The sequence below is a fragment of the Podarcis raffonei genome, chromosome 15 (assembly GCF_027172205.1).
Source record: "Podarcis raffonei isolate rPodRaf1 chromosome 15, rPodRaf1.pri, whole genome shotgun sequence".
Lineage (NCBI taxonomy): Eukaryota > Metazoa > Chordata > Lepidosauria > Squamata > Lacertidae > Podarcis > Podarcis raffonei.
Genome location: NC_070616.1, coordinates 25455191 through 25472197, shown reverse-complemented (window position 1 = coordinate 25472197; position 17007 = coordinate 25455191). Strand labels below are relative to the sequence as shown.

The 17007-nt window shown below is 43.4% G+C and overlaps 1 protein-coding gene across 1 annotated transcript in view; it reads right to left on the bottom strand.

The window, feature by feature from the left end:
• The window catches only part of LOC128402847 (carotenoid-cleaving dioxygenase, mitochondrial-like), a 73300-nt gene that overhangs the window by 34992 nt on the left and 21301 nt on the right, over window positions 1-17007 (bottom strand). The window lies entirely within an intron of this gene.

Sequence of the window (17007 nt, the reverse complement as noted above, 5' to 3'; positions counted from 1 at the left end):
ACCCACATGGAAAGAGGTGTAGGTGTGGGGGATTAGTAAATCTAAACATCCAGCATGAGTCTTGATAGCACAAGGATGCAAGAATGAGGAAACCCCGACAAAAGAACAGTGGCAAGAGAAATTGATGAACTATGCAGAACTGGCCAAATTGACATATAAATTGCGAGACAAGGACAACTGTGACTTCAAGGAGGAATGGGAACTTTACACAAATTATTTAAAAACACAACAAAATGAACTGGACTCCTTGGCAGGTTTTGAATAAACACACACAAATTTATTGTTGATAACATGATGGACAGATATGCAAGGATATATACAATTTTATAATATGCAGAGAAAATATGTGCAGCGAAATCAGGGAGAGAAGCTGAGGGAAGTCCTGGGGGGGGGGGAATTATGTAGGTGATGATATGGTTTGATAATTTGTTATGTGGAAATTGAGCAATAAAAAATATTTTTTTTAAAAAAAAAGTACTGTAAATCTAAACATCCCCGCAATGGATGCCCCTTAACTTTCAGCATCTCCATATGTATGTGTGTGTTTTGGTTCCACAGTTCCCACACCCCATATATGAATGCGCCGCCTTTCCCCTCTCACAGCACACAGCACCTCCCTCAGGGTGCTGGTGATGACGGAAGAAATGGAAGGAGCCATTGCTGCTCCCTTGCTTCCCGCCCTAAGACATGGGCTGGGCGAGGTGAGGGCCCTGCTTTGGTCGTTTTGGCGGGAAGACGTTGTGTTTCCTTTCCCCCTCAGTCTGGTGGAAGGCAAAGTCAGAGCAGAATAATGGGGCAAACTGCCTTTAAAGGGGTCTTATTTGGGGCAAGCTTTTGGGTGCCGCTTTTGAATTAAATTTTTAAATTATTATTATTATTATTATTATTATTATTATTATTATTATTACAGTGGTACCTTGGGTTAAGAACTTAATTCGTTCTAGAGGTCTGTTGTTAACCTGAAACTGTTCTTAACCTGAAGCACCACTTTAGCTAATGGGGCCTCCCACTGCCACTACGCCACCGCCACATGATTTCTGTTCTCATCCTGAAGCAAAGTTCTTAACCCGAGGTAATATTTTTGGGTTAGCGGAGTCTGTAACCTGAAGCATATGTAACCTGAAGCGTATGTAACCCGAGGTACCACTGTATTCATCTTTGTTGCATTTTTTAAATTGAAAGAATAAAAGAATAAGTTGATCCTAAACCACATATACTAAAAAGAAAAAAATGCATAAAAGAAAATTTTAGAGATCTAAAGAACAAAAAGAAAAGAAATTGAAAAGAAAAGAAATTTATCAAATACACAACATTATTTCAGGAGTACAAACCATAATTTGAATATTCTACACACAAAATTCCTAGAAAGACATTACCTTCATATTTCTTCTTTTCTTCTTTTCCTTTTCTTACAGTCACTCTCTTTCTAAACTGGTTTGAGTCCCTTTTGAATTATATACAGTGGTACCTCGGGTTAAGTACTTAATTTGTTCCGGAGATCTGTTCTTAACCTGAAACTGTTCTTAACCTGAAGCACCACTTTAGCTAATGGGGCCTCCTGCTGCTGCTGCGCCACCGAAGCACGGTTTCTGTTCTGAAGCAAAGTTCTTAACCTGAAGCACTATTTCTGGGTTAGTGGAGTCTGTAACCTGAAGCGTATGTAACCTGAAGCATATGTAACCCGAGGTACCACTGTATCTGTTTATGAAGTATGGAAAAAATTGAGAGCCAGCCCAGGTCTCCCTTTATCCTACACATTTAATTGCCTTGTACACACAAAGCGTTGTCTTGTCTGCTATCTTAGTCATACACAAAGTCATGGACAAAGCTAATTCAATTCTAGGCTGCATCAGCAGCAGCACTGCAACAAAAAATGGCGATTCAGCATGTTTCTATATGCTTATTGGGTGGGGAAACCTTACCTGCATTGCTAACTATTGCAAGTAAGGGATTTACTGTATTTGTCAATTATTGCAGAATAACCCAAATGGAGATGGAGGGTGTGCTTTTGTGGCATTTACCAAACATTCAGCTGATTAAACAAATAAAAAAAATCATTCCAGAAACAAATGAGTCAGAAGAGGAAATGGCAGAAGGCAGAAGAATAAGCTAATGCTACAGCAATATTTCTTAGTTTAAAATGTTGCCTAATTTTTCTTCTGCCGGCATGTATGACATCATTCTATCGTTACACAATTAAAATATATTTGTTAAACAGAGAATTGTTGTGCACAAGACACATTTTAGCAGAATTGTTGCTGACAAAACCATTACCGTATAGCTGCCCAGCTCTTAAGAGTTTGAAAGAAATCCTAGTCACTGGTCCAAAAATATTCTTCCAATTGTTTCCAGCTCTCGTTTTTCTCCTTCCTATCAATATGCCAGGAAAACTATTCCAAAAGCTTAGACTTCTAATGGCTGAAAACATTGTCTCATTAGCAACCCAAATATACAGTCTTTGCAAGTGAAAACTAATTATTCATTTTAAACATTTGTATCCTTAAGCTGTAATTGTGATGTTTAGCCTATTTCTTAGCTGCTGCTGCTGCTTTGCTAATACTGCTTTATTGATTGTAATTGTTTTATTGGCGTTTTCTTAATTATATGATTTATGCTGTACTTGTGGTGTTTTGTTTTGTTATTGTTATTTATTGCTTGTAAGGCACTTTGGGATTCATGTGAATGGAAAGCAGCACAGACGGACTCTTTGGTGAGAGAACCCCAGCAGAGATTTAAAATCACAAAATATGCAGCAAAGTAAAGTGTAGAAATATAGGCTATTAAAAGGTAAAGGGACCCCTGACCATTAGGTCCAGTAGTGACCGACTCTGGGGTTGTGGCGCTCATCTCGCTTTACTGGCCGAGGGAACCGGCGTACAGCTTCCGGGTCATGTGGCCAGCATGACTAAGCCGCTTCTGGCGAACCAGAGCAGCGCATGGAAACGCCGTTTACCTTCCCGCCGGAGCGTATTTTTCCCTCTATTACACGCAGATTTTTTCTCCTAAAAAGTAAGGGGAAATGTCTGTGCGTGTTATCGAGCGAATGTGTGGTCCCTGGAGCTGACAAGCGCGAGTGAAGGCAAAAATCAGGCAAATATCAAATAGTCCAGAGAAGGGAGGAAAGGAGGAAGTTGCTGCTTTCCTGCATTCTGCCTCAGGGTCTTACTGCCCACCCGCTTCTGTTTCCTTACTGTGTTTGCTCAAACGGAACAAAGAGCAGAGAAAACCCCTCCCCTCCAGGCAAGCAGAGTGGAAAGCTCCTCTCCGTGCGTCTGGGACTCGAAGGCAACATGCAGGTTGGGGGGGGGGGGAGAGAGAGAGAGCTGGCTGGCTTGTGGGGGGGGGGACTTTTGCCTTCCTTTCCTCCCTCCGGTAAAACCCCTCTCCTGCATTCTTAGCCAGCTGCTTCTCTGCACACCCCTCTCCTTGTCGCTTCTATGTTTTTCCTTCCCTCCCTACTTAAAACGTGGTTCCAATCACGGATCCACATGGATCCTCAGGATCTTTGCATTGAGTCACCCCAAATTCACCATCAGATCACATAGCAATGATCTGATGCAAAAACAGGGCTGCAATGGTGCAAAAACATGGTTACAAAGCACGGATCCACATGGATCCTCAGGATCTTTGCATTGGGTCACCCCAAATTCACCATCAGATCACATAGCATGTCCATGGCTACAGCCTGCACCAAAAAAATCACGCACCCACTGTTGCCTGGGGCTGCAATGGTGCAAAAACGTGGTTACAAAGCATGGATCCACATGGATCCTCAGGATCTTTGCATTGGGTCACCCCAAATTCACCATCAGATCACATAGCATGTCCATGGCTACAGCCTGCACCAAAAAAATCACGCACCCACTGTTGCCTGGGGCTGCAATGGTGCAAAAACGTGGTTACAAAGCACGGATCCACATGGATCCTCAGGATCTTTGCATTGGGTCACCCCAAATTCACCATCAGATCACATAGCATGTCCATGGCTACAGCCTGCACCAAAAAAATCATGCACCCACTGTTGCCTGGGGCTGCAATGGTGCAAAAACGTGGTTACAAAGCATGGATCCACATGGATCCTCAGGATCTTTGCATTGGGTCACCCCAAATTCACCATCAGATCACATAGCATGTCCATGGCTACAGCCTGCACCAAAAAAATCACGCACCCACTGTTGCCTGGGGCTGCAATGGTGCAAAAACGTGGTTACAAAGCACGGATCCACATGGATCCTCAGGATCTTTGCATTGGGTCACCCCAAATTCACCATCAGATCACACAGCATGTCCATGGCTACAGCCTGCACCAAAAAAATCATGCACCCACTGTTGCCTGGGGCTGCAATGGTGCAAAAACGTGGTTACAAAGCATGGATCCACATGGATCCTCAGGATCTTTGCATTGGGCTACCCCAAACTCACCGTCAAATCACATGTCTGTGGCCGCAGCATGAAGCACAAAAATGATACATCCACTGTTTCATTCAGAATTTTTTTTTCTTGTTTTCCTCCTCTAAAAACTATGTGCGTGTTATGGTCAGGTGCGTGTTATCGAGCGAAAAATACGGTATTTATCTACTTGCACTTTGACGTGCTTTCGAACTGCTAGGTTGACAGGAGCTGGGACTGAGCAACGGGAGCTCACACCGTCATGGGGATTCAAACCGCCAACCTTCCGATCGGCAAGTCCTAGGCTCTGTGGTTTAACCCACAGCGCCACCCGTGTCCCGCGTCTAATAGGCTATTAGATCTTTCAAATATGCCCTCATGAGTTCCAAAACTTCCCTCTTCCCCTAGCATGGAGAAAGACCAAATATTTGGTTACAAATGGTTTACTTACAAACTCTGTCGGTCAGATTCATGTGCTTTTCCATACAGCATTCAGAAGGAGTTACACGGGCAGTAAAACTTGGCTTAGTTACAGTGGTGAGAGTTCCAAAATTACTGGTGAATGAACTCAAGAGTGGCTTCTGAGAGCCATGCAGCTAAACTGGAGCAACCAACTTAGCCTCTTTACATGTTGTGCTCAGGTTGGTTGGGGGTTGAACAATAGGCTTGATTACTCATTTCTTCCCAAGGTAAGGGAAGTGGACATAGCTAAGCCATTCACGCCTTAATTAGACTTAAGCATGTTGGTTATATGAGGCTGGTTATCTCACAGTTAGGGCCTCTTATCTGTTTTTCTCTCCCACTCTTAATATTGTCTCCCAGTCCCTTTGCAGAAAATGACAGTTACAGGGGTGGGGTTCTCCTTCACTATTTCATAAATCTAAAGAGTGTCCCACAGCTGCTGTCCCTTCACATCCAAGTAGCAGAAAGGGTTGGGTGGGCAATATAGCTAATGCTTTTTTCTTCCTCCCTCCCAATAACCCTTCCTTTTGTGTCATGTCTTTTAAGTTGTAAGCCTGCGAGCAGGGACTAGCTTATCAGTGATATGTGTAAGCTGCTCTGGGAGGCTATTTTGCCTGAAAAGCAGGACAAAAATAAATCCCAGATAGAGATAGATAGATAGCTGATAGATAGATAGATAGATAGATAGATAGATAGATAGATGATAGATAGGCAGGCAGACAGACAGACAGACAGATGATATAGATGATAGATTAAATAGATAGATAGATGATAGATATAGATAGATAGATGATAGATAGATAGATAGATAGATAGATAGATAGATAGATGATAGATAGATAGATGATAGATAGATAGATAGATAGATAGATAGATAGATAGATGATAGATAGATAGATAGATGATAGATAGATAGATAGATAGATAGATGATAGATAGATAGATAGATAGATAGATAGATAGATGATAGATAGGCAGGCAGACAGACAGACAGACAGATGATATAGATGATAGATTAAATAGATAGATAGATGATAGATATAGATAGATAGATGATAGATAGATGATAGATAGATAGATAGATAGATAGATAGATGATAGATAGATAGATGATAGATAGATAGATGATAGATAGATAGATAGATAGATAGATGATAGATGATAGATGATAGATAGATAGATGATAGATAGATAGATAGATGATAGATAGATAGATGATAGATAGATGATAGATAGATAGATAGATAGATAGATGATAGATAGATAGATAGATAGATAGATAGATAGATAGATGATAGATAGATGATAGATATAGATAGATAGATGATAGAGAGATGCAACAACCCTAAACCCAGTTCAGTTTTCTAGGGGCTGCTTCTTTGATTTGCTTTCAAAATGGAGAAGATCTATAAAATGGGAGGCATATGAGGGATAAGAAAACATCAGATTCTGCAGAGAAGTGTTCAAAGATGTGCCAAACAATTTCCCCAAACTATGGTTAAAGCATGTGGTTAAAGGCGTAATCTCGCAGGTTATAAGTAAATACAGTGGTATTTCGGGTTACATACACTTCAGGTTACATACGCTTCAGGTTACAGACTCCGCTAACCCAGAAATAGTGCTTCAGGTTAAGAACTTTGCTTGAGGATGAGAACAGAAAATGTGCTCCGGCCATGCGGCGGCAGCAGGAGGCCCCATTAGCTAAAGTGGTGCTTCAGGTTAAGAACAGTTTCAGGTTAAGTACGGACCTCCGGAACGAATTAAGTACTTAACCCGAGGTACCACTGTAAGGCTAGATAGATGTAAAACAAAATATGTGGTTATGGATTTGATAACGGGTGCCCTTTGGGAGGTAAATCTCCGTAGATACATTCCAGAGACAGTAGAGTGGTGGTTCTGAAAAGTAAGATAAAAGGAAGTATTTGGGCCCAAAATGGTTGTTTCTGCCTTTTGATTGTCATAAGGAGGACAGTCTGTGTCATTTCAGGGTTGCTGTCAATTCATTGTACAGTATTTGTTTTAAAACAATATACGTGGAGCTTCCAGGCGGTTCCTCATTCAAGTATTGACCGGCCCAGACCAACTTCATAGCCCCAGCAAGGGTCATCTGGAGTTTGTATGGTTTTTCCACTCAAGCCAACATCATAGTTATATTTTTCTCCAAATACATATTGCCTGATAGTGTCCAGCTGGAACACTATTCTCCATTAATCTCTTTATACTTGCAAATTTATATTTAGAATCTCATTACATCTGATATTTCTTTGAATTAATTTCTGCCTAAGTGTAATTTGTAATAATTACATTTGAAATTGCTTTAATTTCTTTGAAGTTGGTTCTACTGGTATTATTTCAGGTTGTATTCCAATGCAAACTTGAGTAACAGAATGTTTACAGACCGATGTTGCAAAGAATTCCTTGCAGTAACATATGTACGGATAGCATATTTTGTACCATAACTGTGACAAATCATTACCGTCATGCTATTTGTTAACTGTACCAACATAGCAAGTTACTACCAGGTGTGTAAGCGGCATTTAAGATTGGGCTTCCGAGGACATAAGAATGAGTTAATAAAGTTATGTAAAAAGATTTGCATCTAGAAAGAAAATGAGAGAGTGAATGCCAGAAACTGTATATAAATTTAACAAATAATAATAAAACCCTGCAACCTCACACTGCAGCAGAATTCTCTGCTAGAAGGCCCTGAAGAAAAATTAGACACGTCATATGATTCGGACACTTCCAACCAATGGTAAATGATGCTTATTAAAACCTGAATAGGAAAGCAGTATTTTAAACTAATTTGAAAACTTAATACAGCGGTAAAACAGCCTCCCTGCCATTAAAGATGCTTTCAAATAGATTTTAAACAGTCTCTCAGCTGGATAATTTGCCATTTTACAAAACTGTGGAAAAAGTGTCCAGCCAAGAGGCAGGGCCAATATAATTATAATAGTAAATGCAAATACTGAAGGAAAATTAAGGTTTCCAGCAAATGAGCAGAATATCTGGCATCAACTGTTATTATACTGAACTGAATGAGGACACCAAATTTCCTAATACTAAATTGATTTCAATAGGGAGTTTCCTGGAAACACAGGAATCTTAGAGACAAGTTTTTTCACTGGCTGAGAGACAGACCAGTGATTTGATTACAGGTTTTAAATATACCTACCAGTAAGTCAAGGGAGTGAGTGCAGGGTTCCCACATCCCAAATCTTATGAATCACCCTTCCACTCTGCAAATGCAGTTTTCCCACACCATGCTGCCCACAACATACTGATACTTCCTGGACAAACTGTGGGCACTGCAAACACCCAAAAACCCCAGCTACTTCCTCTCCTTCTTTCAGTTCCTTCTTAGGACGCTGAACCTTTTATTCCAGTAAAGCGTGTTCTCCTTCATGGAGAGCACATGTTGCGGTGGGGGCCGCCAGGACACTCCAAAGTTGGGGGGCAGGCTAATTGATCGTTGGCCACTGATGCGATTGGGGCTTCCCTTGTTGTTGGGATTAAGTTAATGTTGCCATTTATTGATTGACAGCCAGAAATAGTAAAACTCCTGGCACGAGGCTAGGGCTTCCTCTTTTCGCACGTGCATCGGATTGATCACAGTGAAGGGAGACGGTTGTATTTTTCTACTAATTACCCATTATCCTTGTGTCTTTGGCCTGCTTTAATTGAGTTAGCTCTATTTAATTCTTAATTTTGTCTTTTGATTAAATTTCCTCTCTGTGTAATTGAGGCATCTGATCAAAGTCTGTATTCTTGATCAAGGCTTATATTTTTTGATCAAGGTTGTATCTTAAAAATTAGCTTAAATTCACAAATGTTTCTTTCGAGGCAGGAAACCAGCAGGCAGCTGGCAAGCTCTTAGACAGAGGGCCCCTCTGGTTTATTGCGGTCATAAAAAGGCTGAGGTCACTGACCCTACATATTACAGAATACAATCAAGCTGCAATTAAGTTGGTAAATAGTAAGAATTATTGTGCCTCCCATTAGAGACTTGAGCCACATTTTCATAAGGTTAAAAGGGCAAATAGAAACAGCAGCTGGACTAGGCAAAGCAGCTCTCTGAAACTGCTTTGAAGCTTTAGAGAACTTAGAATTTAGCTTAGCTTTTACTAAGTTCCCTTTCTTCTAAAAAAACTATATATGTTATGAAATATATTGGCTTAAATGTAATTATGCAAAGGATTTAGAAAGTAAGAAATGTTAGATTCTTATGTTAGATTCTTATTTCATAGAATCATAAAGTTGGAAGAGACCACAAAGGCCATCGAGTCCAAACCCCTGCCGAGCAGGAAACACCATCAGAGCACTCCTGACATATGGTTGTCGAGCCTCTGCTTAAAGACCTCCAAAGAAGGAGATCTTTCATAGATGGTGTGTGAGGAGATGAACCCAAGATCTCTGTTTAAGATAAAATTAGAACCATTAGCCATCTGTTTTGCAGGGAATAGGGCAAGAGGGGCCAAAGGTTATCTGGTAATTAAGGTGCCTGGTCGAGGTAAATGTAAGATATATGACTACTTATTTGCCATTTATAAATAGAAGAAAATATAGCTCTCTGTCTCCCATAAAAGGTAATAGGAAATGGGTGTATCTTTTATGATTGGTTCTAGCAAACAGCCAATAGGAATTTCAACCAGGCTGATTGGACAGAGGCAGCCAAAGGAGGAGCAAGGGGGCTGGGCTGAGGGAATATAAGTCCTGGCCATCAGGGCTGGAAAGGAAGAGCTTTGGTAACCTTATACCACTGTGTCTCTGACAAATAAATTATTATTTTAATTTCTCTATTGCTGCGTTGAATATTTCATTCCAGCTAAGCGTTAACCACAAGCAGGGTGTTACATAATAATTATTAATTTTATTTTAACTTTCCCTCTCTCCTTAAAAAAAATTTTTTTTTACCCTTGCATTCCCACCTCCCTTAGTCTTTTAATTTCCCCCTATCCCCCCCACCCCTCCACCCCCCACTGTAGCTTACCTTAACGTTCGGAGGCACTAGGCCTCTCCGAAGTGCGCCCAGCCGCAGGGGCGTTCGCCCGGCCCGCGCAGGGGCGCAGCTGCCTAGGCCTGATCCTGGCTGGACGAAGGGCCTTTTTTCGTGCAGTGCCTGGTGCCGCGCCGAAGCGGGGGGTGCCGCCGGCCCTACTGGGCCTTCTTGAGCTTTCCCGAGTCCCTCCCGCCCCACCCCACCGATTTCCGAGGCCGGATTCGGCCTTCTTTTGCCCTCGGCGGCCCTCCCCGCAAAGCGGGGTTGCAGGGAGGCAGGCGCGGCCTAACTTGGGCCTGGGTGCAGGCCCGTTGTGTTCAGCCGCCTTTCCCTGCTCCGTTTTGGCGGGAACGCCATTTTCCGGGCTTCAATTGCTCACGCAGGCCATCTAGTGGCCGTTCTGAGCCACTGCAGCCTGTTTTATTATTGCTTTATTTAGGCTCATAATTGCTGCCATCTGGTGGCCGTTCTGAGCATTGCTGCCTCCCTGAAATACTTTAGACTGTTAATTCCTGCCGCTTTGTGGACATTCTGTGCATTGCAGCCTGTTGTTTTATTTAGTACAGGGAAGCAAATTTGCTGCCAGCTAGTGGCCAATAGAGGAAAAGGCACCTTCTGGTTAATTGGATGCTCCTTAATTAAGTAGCTTACTGTTTTATTTTGGTTCATTTTGTGATCGCCAGGTATCTGGGGTGCATTAACTTCTTTTCTCGTGTTGATATTTCTCTTTCTTGGTAGCCATCATGTCTTCTAAGAGAGTCCCAGCGCAGCCTGCCTTGACCGTTCCGCCTAAAAGGACCATTCGGGGACCTTCTCAGTCGCTTCGATCCCCCTCGACTGGTCAAGCCTCAGGGCGTCTCCAATCTTTGGTTTCGAGCCTGGCGGGCGATCCAGCTGCTTTGGCTCGCTTTGCTTCTGAAGTAGATGGCCTGATCCAACGCTGTAGCGCCGGGCCTAGCCAGCAACCAGCGGTGTCCACTGCGGCTGCAATTTCTTCACCTTCTGATTCCGCATCTAGTGATGAAAATGATCTGCCCATGTCTGGTGTTTTGTTTTCTGATTCTCACATGCGGGAGGGCAGAACCCCTTCTCGGCGCACAACCGGGAGGGGGCGACAGGGAAAGGCCCCGTCTAGGCGTAGGGGGTCTTCTAGGCCAGGGTCAGCTTTGCAACCCTTACCTCGTACCTCTGTGGGTTCTGATCAGTCACCTGCCACCTCTTCTCAGTCTGTCCCAGGCGCTGCACTTCAGGGTCCAGCATCAGAGTCTTCTGAGGAGGACAGCCTACCTGTGCCAGCCAAGTCCTCTTCGGGCGGCACACGCCGCCGCAAGAAGTCTTCCAGAAAGCGTGCGAAGAGAGGGCGGAGGGACACCTCCTCTTCATCGTCAGGTACATCTTCGCAGACTTCAGAGTCTGAGTCAGAGGCCTCCTCAGAATTTTATTGGGGTCTGGGAGAATCGGCCTCTGGTTTCCCCAAATGGATTTGGGAGCGGAGGGCCAACTCCCATTGAGCAAAATATGGGGCCACTCAGGAATACTTAAATGGGGTGTTGTTACCTGATATTAAGAAGTTGACTAATTCGGCTAGGGATGTGATCCCAGGGTGTCACCTTTCAAAGAAGTTGAGAACTAGGATATTGAACGGTCGCTGTGTCGACATGTTCAAACTGAGCCCTCCAGTAGACAGTTCACAGGCCCAAGAGAAGTCAGTTCTATCCTCTAAGAAACGGGCTACTGATTCTAAAGTGGATAGAACCTTTGAGCGCTGGTTGGATTGTTTCCAGGTTTTTGCCGGGATCGTTTCAGCATGTTATCCCAAGAGAGCGGTTCATTTAATTGTCTACCAGTCTATCGTACGTAAGGCGTTCGAAATGGCTGATCAGAATGCTGCCTTTGATTATGATGAGAATTTCAGAAGAAGGGCAGCAAAAATTCCCTCGGCCTGATGGGATCGGAGGGATTTGGCTGTATGGACCACTTATGTGGCCCCTCAGTTTGAAAAGAATACCCCTGAACCTCAAAAGCCAAAAACAGGAGGTTTTAAAAAGCGCTTGTATTGCTGGGATTACAGTAAAGGCTCTTGCCAGCGACAACCATGTAGGTTTCCTCATGTCTGCGAAAAATGTGGTGGCAACCACCCGGGCTCCACTTGCTTTGGCGGCCACCGGCCCTTTCGTGGGGGAAAGGGGGGGTCACAAGCTGCAAAAGCGGCCCCTCCTCAAGCAGCAGCTGGCACTTCTAAGTGAGGCGGATATGGTTTTAGCTTATACACCGGTACGGCTTCCAGAATTGGTTCATTGGTTGCAGTTGGTTTAATCCACAGCGCCACCTGCGTCCCAACTAACATTCTACTCTAACCTATTTAGCATATCCAATTGCCATCATGAACACAAATTTGGCATATCCTTTGATCAAATACCTAACTCCTTAGCACCTAGGCTGCAATGCTACCCATGTTACCTGGGAATAAACCACAGTGCATTTAATGGGACTTACTTTTGAGTCGACATGGTTAGGACCGTGCTATTAACTATTATTTTCATCACTTATGAAAAGTGAATGGGGTATGCTAAAATAGATTAAGCTATCAAAACAAGCAGCTGAGCAAATTGACACCTCTTACTTTAATCATTTATTTACATGAATAGCCTGACTCAATGGAACTCCAAGAAAATACTCAAAAATTTAAATATATATATTTTTAAGGGAAATAGTTACAGTTCCTTGTTCTTTTATGAAGCATGATTTGAATTCCAAAGACAGATATAGAAGTAGAAAAGTCTGGGCATTTATGTTAAGAGACATAAATACAAACTCCAGTTTTTCCCAAAGGCAAACAAATGGGCATGTTATTCACCTGTGGCCTTGTGGGAGCAGTACATTCCCAGTCTTACTTATTTTTTCTCATGAAATTGCATAGTTTGTTTGCCATGGAGACGCAGATTGCAGCTATAACAAAGGCGGGATTTTTTCATCTCCGCCAAGCTAAGCAGTTGGCTCCTTACCTCTCTCGCCCTGACCTAGCCACTGTGATCCACACAATGGTCACCTCTAGACTTGATTATTGTAACTCACTCTACGTGGGGCTGCCCTTGAGACTGACCCAGAAACTACAGCGGGTGCAGAATGGGGTCCTCACCGTGGGATCACATTCACCCGGTGCTATACCAGCTGCACTGGCTCCTGGTGGAGTACAGGATCAGGTTTAAGGTGCTGGTTTTAACCTTTAAAGCCCTATACAGCCTAGGACCCTCATACCTATGGGACCGTCTCTCCTGGTATGCCCCACGGAGGACCTTACGGTCTTCAAACAAAAACATATTTTGGATCCTGGGCCACAGGGAGGTTAGGCTGGTCTCAACCAGAGCCAGGGCTTTTTCGGCCATGGCCCCGATCTGGTGGAACGCTCTGTCACAAGAGACTAGGGCGCTGTGGGACTTGACATCTTTCCGCAGGGTCTGCAAGACAGAGCTGTTCCACCAGGCCTTTGGCCAAGGAACAGTCTGACTCCCTCCTTTGGTAATCCTCACAGAACTCTAGCCCAATGGTTGCCATTAATTTAATTTGATTTTGAATTGATTTTAAAATGAATTGATTTTAGAATGCTGTGTTACTTTTATTGTTGTTAGCCCTGCTTCGGCTGGGGAGGACGGGATATAAATATTTTATTATTATTATTTATTATTATTATTGGAATGTATAATTGTTCACATCAAACTCCTTATTGATGCTCAGAGAACCAACTATCAGTAAATGTCTCCATTTAAATAATAATAATCTATGCATAAATTTGATAATATTTTTGTTGTTAAATAAAACAGCCCTTCTAGTTCGGCATCTTATTCCGGCTGAGCATTTGTGAAGTGAGTTATTTAAACTGATTAAAATTAAATTAGATTGCCTGTTAATACTCAAGGTTGTTAAGCTAAAGAACTATGGAGGTTTTTAATCATCCTGAAAAGTTTATTGTGACTAGGAACTCTTCATGTACAGTTAAGGGAATGTTGTTAGTGTTTGAAGAATTAAAATGGGAACTAAAGGACTATTGCTCTGCTGTTTACTGACACCTCAGCTGTTGTGGGACATCCTTGAGGTGATTGAGGCTCCATTTCTGGAAAATGAGCTAAAAAGATGCAAACAGTTTGCAGAGACCTGTGAATGAATAAATAAGTGATGCATTATTAAAGAATTAGAAAAGGTTTCAAAGATCCATACAGCCCAAAATGCCGACTCCTGAAGTGAAGGACTTGGAGCGAAGGCTCAATCCCAGGCGGACACAGCCAGAACCTACATTCAATGCCAGAGCACAACTCAGGAGCAAATAAAAAGCGTCACTGAGCATGGACAGAGTGCACAGGCTTTCCTGGTGTGAGAGGCACCTGCTCCATCGCCACTGCTGAGAAATAAGCTACTCATGATTCTATATATTACAAAGAGAAATGAGATATGAGCGTTCTTGATTCTTGAGTTTTGGGATAAAGAGAAAAGATTGAAGGGGACATACTTGTTCAACTCCAAATCATGTCTTTGTAGTTATATTTATTAAGTTATTTGAAGCATTTTTTTCTCTTTTTTCAAGGAAGTCCAAAAAGATAGGAAGGAACCTAAAAAAGCTACCTTAAACAGGTAGTCAGACCACTGGTGCATCTAGATCAGGACTCTCTACTGCAGGCTATAAGGCTATCAGGTTCACCTTTGTTTTTGGAGACACACCAACCATACACAACCATACACACCAACCATACACAAAAGCCATAAACTTTGAATCAAATAATTCTAAGTCGAGGCCAGGAATGTGGTTTGCAGGCTATAAGGCTATCAGGTTCACCTTTGTTTTAGGAGACACACCAACCATACACAAATGCCATAAATGTTGAGTCAAATAATTCTAAGTCGAGGTCAGGAATGTGGTTTGAGAGTAGCATAGATGAACTGACTTGGCAGTCCTTCCACACATACCCAGTTTCTGCTTAACTCCCCTCCAACCACCCTCCAGTTTTCTTATTTTCAACAGTAATGGTTCTGTTTGGGGGGGGGATGCAATCTTGCTGCTCATTTTCCTTTCCCAGCTCCACCTGGAAATGCCAAGAACCTGGGACCTTCTTACGTGCATGGCAGCTACTGAGCCACAGTAGCCCTTCCTCAATTACAGCACTGTGCAACCCAATAAAAAACGTCATATGGTTGGTGGTAAAACTGCCTTGTCTGGTGCACTGCTTTCCTGTCTGTTCCTCCCTTCCTCTCCACGCACCGCCCAGCTTGGCTTTTCTCCTGCATCATCCACATATACTCAGACCTCAGCCACTACTTCCCCAGTCGCTTGTGAAGGTTCAGCCGACTCGGTTGCCATCAGATCTTGGGCTGCGCAGGAGGCAGGTAGGTGAGGATGGGCAGCCTGGCGCTGCAATGGCGCGGGTGGCTGCCTGGCTGCGTGCAAGAGGGGCAACAGGGCGCCCTTCCTAGCTTGGCCTCCTGCCTGGGGCTGGTACTTTAGGGCCAATGAAGGTCTGTGTTGCAAAGGAAGCCAGTTCCGAGGCTGCAGCTTGGAAATCTGTCAGGAGCTGCTAAGAAAGGGAGACATGGGACTGCTAAGTCAATCCATCTACTCTGCAAGAAGTGGGTGCTGAGCTGGGTGCAGCTAGGCAGGGCCACCAACCTCTGTCTCCCCCAAACACAAGAGAGGCACCCCATAATCCCTCACAGAGGATGCTGCTAAGGCACAGCCTCTTGGATTGGGATCTGCTTCCTTGACATCCCTAAAGATATCCCTACCTGAAGTAAACCAGCCTTGCAGCTGTAGTGGGCACAGTTGTCAAGTATTGAGGATGGGGTAACAACTGGAGTATTGCCTCAAGGAACCATAGAGTATTGCCACAAGGAACCAAGGTGGGTGCCCTCTTCCCACCTTTTATCAAATCTATGCTTCCTGGTGCCATAAGAAAGCTGCAGAGATAGCGCAGGATAGTGCGCACCCCGGAAATTATTTCTTTCAGCTTCTGCCTTCTGGAAGAAGGTACAGGATTATAAAGACTAGGACTAGCCACCTGAGAAACAGTTTCTACCCAAATACGATTTTGGTTTTAAACGCATTGTAAGGAGTCTGTATGGGAGTATATTGTATTTAAAAATGGGATATCAGAGTTTTTAGGGGGCTAACCAGGTTGGGATAGCTGGGATAGCAGGCTTGTTGGGTTTTGAATGTCTTATGTAGATTTTTCAATTTCATTGTTCTGTATGGGACAATGACAATAAAGATATTGTATTGTATTGTATCGTATCGTAAACTTCTGCACTAGCTTACTTTGGGAAGATTTTCCTAGCAAGGAGATAAAGGGATGGAGAAAGTTTACCATATTTTTTGAACATCAGACAATTCAGCTTGAATAGGTTACAAAGAGGACATCTACGGCATCAAGATACATTATTTGTAGGGACGCAGGTGGCGCTGTGGTCTAAACCACTAAGCCTCTTGGGCTTGCTGATAGGAAGGTCAACTGTTTGAATCCCTGTGACGAGGTGAGCTCCCGTTGCTCTGTCCCAGCTCCTCCCAACCTAGCAGTTCGAAAGCATGTCAAAGTGCAAGTAGATAAATAGGTACTGCAACAGCGGCGTTTCCGTGCACTCTGCCACTTGTCACAGTGTCCTGTTGCGTCAGAAGCGGTTTAGTCATGCTGGCCATGACCTGGAAAGCTGTCTGTGGACAAACACCAGCTCCTTCGGCCTGAAGCGAGATGAGCACCGCAACCCCATAGTTGCCTTTGACTGGACTTAACCGTCCAGAGGTCCTTTACCTTTACCTTTTTTTACATTATTTGTGTATGCATTACATTTCTGGACTATGTAAATTATTATTAATAATCTAGTGGTGTCATTGCAAACAAGAAAGGTCAGTGTTCTGCGGCAGAGAAGTAGGAAACCTTCATTCATAGTTTTCACGAGAAATAGGCAGCCACTACATCCCTCACAACTCCCTTTGTGCAGGTCTTCACCAACTCTGTGACCTCCATGTGTTATGGACTACAGCTGCCAAAAAACCCTTTCATTGGTCAGCAGCCATGGTACTAATTCCAGCTGCCTGAATTCTGTGTGTGTCTCCCTAACAGTTCTGCCACACTACATTGTGGAGCACCTGAGCATGGGAGCAGAAAGGCATC